The sequence below is a fragment of the Priapulus caudatus genome, unplaced genomic scaffold, assembly GCF_000485595.1.
Source record: "Priapulus caudatus unplaced genomic scaffold, Priapulus_caudatus-5.0.1 Scaffold1723, whole genome shotgun sequence".
NCBI classification, from domain to species: domain Eukaryota; kingdom Metazoa; phylum Priapulida; class Priapulimorpha; order Priapulimorphida; family Priapulidae; genus Priapulus; species Priapulus caudatus.
Genome location: NW_014578784.1, coordinates 1,151 through 8,112, shown reverse-complemented (window position 1 = coordinate 8,112; position 6,962 = coordinate 1,151). Strand labels below are relative to the sequence as shown.

At 47.9% G+C, this 6,962-nt stretch overlaps 1 long non-coding RNA gene across 1 annotated transcript in view; it reads right to left on the bottom strand.

Annotated features, from left to right (window-relative positions):
* Positions 1 to 6,692, bottom strand: part of LOC106817432 — an 11,172-nt gene extending 4,480 nt beyond the window's left edge. The window contains exon 1 of the long non-coding RNA XR_001395054.1: positions 6,497 to 6,692. This is a non-coding gene — a long non-coding RNA (uncharacterized LOC106817432). The remainder of the gene's footprint in view (positions 1 to 6,496) is intronic.
* Positions 6,693 to 6,962: the final 270 nt, after the last annotated feature.

Below are 6,962 nucleotides of genomic sequence, written 5' to 3'. Positions count from 1 at the left end.
AGAGAGATTCCTCTCCCCTCGTCACATCTCCCACAACACACGCCAGCGCATTCTATGTCGAATAAAACTATAAATCTGAACAACTCTAGCATAACAATATATACTAACCGCTACATACTCCCCCACAAAATAATGTTCTCCACGCGCATTAAGACAACTAATTACTTAAGACATTAATTCAATTCAAAATCTGATCAATAGCTAAACCAACCATCTTATCCTCCATAAGTATGCCAATGTTCATTTCAGTCATGTCTCTTGATAAATATAGGGTTTTCAATTACAGCAATACATGTATGACAATTTTACAATACAGTTTCAATCCAGGCAACACAAATCCCGCCCTAAAAACAAGGGGCAACCGCCCAGCGATACATTAGCAACAGGAAGGCAGGTACACTGCCATGATTCCTAGTTTCTCAATTCAAACCCCATTCAATAATATGCATTGTTGTGGCTGTCCATCCAAGCCACGACGATAACCAGTTATGGTGAATAGTTAAGCGAAGCCGCGAGCAGGTTACCCAGCTAACAGTACATATGTGATAGCCGTCTTTGCGTGAGCTGCTTCTTCTCACTTTCGAGTTCCTGTTCCTGTCCTGCCAAGGGGTATACAACTCCTCCTGCTCCTATGTTCCGATTCCCCAAGCACTGGTCCGACGCACACACTGTTATCTTCTAGGTCACCCTTGAGGCCTTGAGAGATTCACGTCGACATCGGCTTATCTGCACTCAGATTTCGGAGATGCATCTCGCACACTGCTTTTCCCTATGCACTGGAGTACTCATATCGATAACAGGCTTCATCCTGATCACCGATGGTTTGCCTCTATTCATTCCGCTCGGTGATCGATTGACGAGTCCTTGCACAAGACTCATGGGCTTCGGGTTTGAGCTGGTAGCATCCCCACACTTCCTCGGCACCAATCTGGATTTCTCATGGTAAAACCAATAACAAGATTATCAGCCTCTTGTTGACTCATAGCCATGGAGTCCTGCAAGCATCCTCTACCTTACTTTAGATTGATCGTCACGCTTCCCTTTGGTCTTGTTCAGTGGGTTTGTTTCTCATCCTCGGTCACTGGGAGGCTTTGCATAGCATCAGATGATTCCTGATGTAGTGTTCGACCTTCCCAGACCGTCTGGTCATCCCAGGAAACATCATAGTACTGGCAGGTCATGCGCTGCGTTTTTCATCACCAGTAGACCATCATTTTCCCAGCTAAGACTGTAACTTCCCAGGTCGCCCCTGGGCGCCTTCAACCTCATTCCCACGCAACACTCTGTCTCCCTGTATCTAGTGTGTGCGGGCAGAACCCTATGATCAACACAGCTCTTTCGGCAGTCTGATCTCGCTTGCCATCCTTCTGGACACTAGAGTGTATGCCTCCTCCATTTGTTCCTTCCAACTTCTTGACATACTCTGGCATGCCTCCGTTGCATTGATGCGACCTTCTCTTCTGACAACTGAACATTAATTCACTACGGAGATGCGGGTGTCTACCCGACATCAAAGTAATTGTTGCGTGAGTATCGCGTCGCATCGTTCTTGCGTGCAATTGTATGCCATGGTACAACTTTGTTGAGAGACTTTTCATCCAGCGCTTTCTGTTCTCATCCAGAATTCGACAGCGATTGCAGACAAGGTACGGTTGAACATTTCACACTGACGTTGCCCTCGGTGAGATAACCTTGTCGGCTTCGCAAATTGCTGAACAGCCGTTCAACTTTTGTAAGGTGCTTAAATAACACACTTTTCAAACCTCTTCCTTGGTCATGTGTGCAGACGTCTAGGGAAGCCATTACTTGAGAAAGTAATCATTTAAATCATCTTCTCTGCTGCCTTGTTCTGCCCGACCATTATTGTGTTGTCGGTAGGCTTGTGCAAAGCGTTGTGAAGTGCCGTCTACGACCAAGAATGTATTCAATCCTACCTTACTCGCGCTCAAAGGTGAGAAAGTCTATGGAATCACCCCCAACTCAAATGGTCGGAAATAACTGAACAGGCACCAACTGGCTGCCTTTCTCGATGTCTAGCTGCTTCTTCTGCTTGACGCACTTGCAACTGGGATGGCTGATTAGAAATATCAATTCACCTGCCACTTAGCCTAAGAATACTATCTAACCGCTCAAAGCGCTAACACCCTGTCGCGCCATGATGCCCCATATTGTCGTGCAACTCTTTCAAGACACCTAGACTTCATAGTCTCTGGCGAAACCAAATTGTTTCTTTGGTGGCGCGTGTTCGGTACAGTACCCCCATCATCTACGCTCTAACTTCCCCACTCTCTTAGTAGACGCCAGCGATGGGTCTACTCTCTTCTGCCTTTCCCTGCTGAGGATATATTTGTCCGTCCGAACCATCTGGGCAGACGTATCGCCTGATGGCTGATCCACTCCTGTTGGCCTTGTGTTGATGTCAATCTTCGTGTTAGAGTGTGCCACTCCACCTGTTACAGTCATGGTTTCCACCATCGCACTTGGTGCCACCATAACTGTCGATATGGCAGCGGACTGATGCGATCACCCCACTAACTTACTAGCCTGATCGTTCTGAGGAGAGACTGACTGGGTTGCCATCTGCGTCATGAATCCACCCATGTCCAACAGGGGGGCATCACGGACCAGCACATCGCATCAGTGTTTCCCTTTCCAGGGGCTGGTACTGATCTCAAATGGGTACAACTCGCCAACTCTGGCAACCCAGCGGCAACCCGTGCCATTAAGCTTTAGCAGGTACATCAGTATATACTCAGGGCTGGCTTGTCATGAAGACTGTGAAGTGACTTTGCATGAGCGCAAGGTAATTTCTAAAATGGATTCTCGTCACGGACCCATCAGCACGCAAGAACTCCAGTTTTCCCGAGTGTAGATGCGTATTCTTCTCTGGCTGGAGACCAAGACCCTCGAAGGCATACCAATCAGCCCAGCAGGCGACTCGCCCTGTGGTTGGTAGAGTACCGCTCCGAGTCCTTCGCCAAGATGCATCACTGTGGTAGATGAATGGCAATTACGAAGTCAGGGTAGGTCCCAATAACAGGTGCGAGGAGTTAAACTCGTCAAATGCAATTACTCACTACCCCGGTGGTGTCGTCATGCCACCACTGATGCTGGCATTTGATGGGTACGCTGACGCTGATCTTGGCTTTGTGACGGCTTTACGCGTTCATTGCTGAATGGGTCCTTAGATGAGACTTGGAAGGAAGCTCACAACAAAGTTTGCCCTCTAGAGTAGTCCCCTCGAAAGTGATACTCCTGTATAACCCCAAGCAGTCCAAGCGACCATTTCTCACGGCTCCCCAGACAGTGTGGGTTCTTTTCCTTCAACTCACCATGGCGGAGCCAATTTCCTTATCATAGGCCCTGTATCCCTCCGCAGACACAAATACGGACCCAAGTACTTTACTTCTGACTGCAATAGCCGACACTCGCTGGGTTCATCTATACCACCATTGCACTCGAAAAACGTTTAGTAATGCTTCTGAGGTGTGTCTACATGCTCCTGAATGTCTGACTGTATACCAGCAGCAGTCGTCACAGCGTAGACTTCACAGATTTTGTGTATCACCTCATTCAGGACTTCCTCCATGAATCTTGTAACAGGTGGTCCATTCGACAGCCAATATGGGATTCTCACCCATCGTGTAGGCCCAGGGGGTGATAAGGCCGGTGAGATGTTGACTACTGGTCTACAAAAGCCTTGGTGATACGCCTTTCCCATGATCGAGTCGGCTGAACAACCACCTATTACCTCACGAGTCTTCTAATGTATCTGCATCTCATTGGTAAGGTTGGCGGGTCTGGAATCGCTTCTGATGAGAGCCTGTAGTCGAAACATAGTCTCAGTTGTACCGTCCTATCTTCTGACGCAAACAACGGCGACGACGTACGCAGATATAGATTTCCGGTACCAACCCTATCTCAAGATTCTTGAGCAGTATCTTTTACACCTCCCTCATACAATGGGCCGGCCGTATCCGCGTATAATCTTCTGTAACAGGATGTCGCCTTCCACGTTAACTGTCAGACTTAGCCCCGACAAGAGTCCGTAGTCCGCCTCGTCCCGCAGAAGACACAACTCTCTTCCCTTAACCATCTGCTAGCATCCTCTTGCTGCTCCTCGTCTAGTGGCGCCAACCCGCACTAGGTCGATGGCGGGTCCCACTGCTCAGCTTATTTACAACTGATTCACCCACACCCCCGAGAAGGCCCGATCCGAATGTCTCACCCTTGTCAACCCACAATGGCTGACTCGTCCCTCAATCAGAGCCTCCATTGACGTTGAAACCCCATGGTTCTGGCAGGGCGTCCGTGGCAAACTACGGAATGGACCCTTACACAGGCATGAATGGCGCCATCAAACGATGCTTTGACTTTGATGTTTACACCCTCTTAAATGTATCCTTGGGCTAGAGGCAGACGGTTAATTCCAGTGGCGTGTCCAGACCTCCATCGATACTCCCGACAGTCAGGTTAGGAACTCCTCTCTAGCATTTCGGTGTGTATCATATACGGCTGGCTCCGGTGTCCCAAGACTAGGTAGCTGGCTTGCCTTCCAGGTAGGTAAACGACACACTTTCTTCCGACTAACTCTGGCCACCTTTCCAATTACCTACTCCCTGTCGCCGGATGGAAATTGCGGGTCTTACTAGGGTCCATCGCTGTCGCCAGAGGCAGATCGGCGGTGCCCGATGTGGTCCCGTCTGTAGCTGGCATTCCTTTAGCACAGTGGCCAGTACCTCGCCACATTGAAACAGTGATTGCACCTGCTGCTGCTTCTCCTGTCAACAGCTGGCAGCACCCGTCCTCCTCTACTTCAACATTATTTTGTCTTGTGTTTTCGACCTTTGATGTCTCGGCTGACTATGCGGGCTTCCAACTCTCCAACCTCCTGTCTCATCTCACTCACTCCCTTCTGAGCATCTCCTCTCACTTTCCCTCTTACCAGCCTATCGAAATTCTCGCTCGACTTATCGGAAGGATACTTTCGCGCTTTTGTAATTTTGGCCCACACCTCTTTTGTCAGCAGGCTCTTTTCTTCGCAACCTCCAGAATGTTAAAATCTGAGCACCCGGTCGTAAAACCCCTCATCTCACATCTGGAGGGATTCCTCTCTTTAGCCCAGTAACCAGCCGCATGTCTCAATGTCATACACTACTCCTTGTTGTAGCCAGCCTCCATTACCCTCTGCCGGATATCATCACCCTCCAGGATGAAGTCGATGGATAATTCGTTGGTCCCTGGACCGCTGAGCGACGAGGTAGCTCTGGTAGACGCTCCCGGCCGTCCTCCATATTGTAATGGTGCTAAAATTGCAATTACCTCATTTAGCCGGATGTCTCGCTCGCCCCCTCCAAATAGGCCTTGACTGGTAACTTTCGGCAGCTATGCCCTTCAAACGCCCTGGACTAATTCCTCTCCTTACCGAGCCTCTCTCTCGGCTCTGTCGAGCTGATGCTGTACTGACGCATATGGAGAGGTCTAAAGGGTCACCAAGCTCACCAATTTTCACCCGACAATGACAAAGCCTTTTGAGGTGGACCGACTCCGGAACCGCGGGCTGCACCTGCAGCTGTCTCTCCATCAGCTGCGTTAGCATTTTTGAATGTTCCAGCTGAGTCTCCACACACGTTACAGCGTCCATGTAGGTGCTACAGAGACGGGCGCCGGGACTGCCTGTTCCTGATCCGCCAACAGGCATCCCTGTTCGCGTTCGATCATGCTGTTTCTCTCATTCAGGGCCCCACGTTCGGCGCCAAATTACGCATAGTATATGTGATGTTATCAGCTATTAATCAGTATAAATACCAGACCTCGGTTCAGGCCCCTGTCTTGTGGTTGTGCGACCGAACGCTCACGAAAGTATTTCAAATAACAGCAACACTCCAAATGCAGTTAAAACTTATATATTCTTTCACAAACACACGTTGATTTGCAAAAACGACTTCCTCTCTCTCCCCCGCGTCACTTCTCTCCTCACAACACGCATGCCAGCGCCATCTATCGTCAAATAAAACTATAAACGGAACAACTCTACATAACAATATATACTAACCGCTACATAATTATCAAGAGTATATAATGGGAGTTCTCCCATATATACTCTTCGTTTCTATAATGTACGTCGATGGTTGCTCAATTAAAACTGACTTCTTCTCACTCACTCGTGTCCTTTTTTGTGGTGAGCTACAGTGTCATTGACACTTTCATTCTTAAATCACATTGACCATATGTTACCGTACATACTTCATTCAATGTTCCATTTGGGTTAAGCATGGGTTACTACATTTAGAATTAGTGAATTACTCAATCACAGGCAATGGCTAGGAGGCCAAATCATCTTCCTTATGGATAGAGGCAATGGGACAGTACTGTTGGGTTTAGTGAAATCTGGTTTTCTATGAGTTTCTCACATTTCTGGCTGGGTGAGTATGTTTGCTGCCTGCCATTTTCACTGGCAAAAAAGTTTATTTTTAACTGCAAAAATCGTTCCTACCTGATACTGGAGATTGTGTGTTGTGATTAGGCAGCATGCAACAGTCTCTCGAGTGGCAATGGAATGCAGATAGGCCCTGCTGTATTTCTGGCATGTTAAACATCTACAGCTTTCATCAATACGTCTGAAGTCCCTCTCAAAGACACTCTTTCGTAGGTCTAGTTTTCCTGTTGGTACCAGAGCTGTGCCAAATCTCTGCAATGTGTCAAGATCCTACTTGAAATGTTGCTTAAAGGAATACTTGACTTTAGGTTCTAGGGTTATTTTCAGTTGATTTAGGTTAAAATTACGCTTCATAAAAAGTTTTATGGTTCAATATTTATTAGAAATATTTAAAAACAAATGTTTTACAACTGACGGCTATATCGTTGCTTACAACGACGGTAGCGCCACGGGCAGCGCACCCACTAAAAAGTTGCGCAAAGCAACGTTTCGGCTGCAGGCTACAGACCGAGGGTGTTTCTTA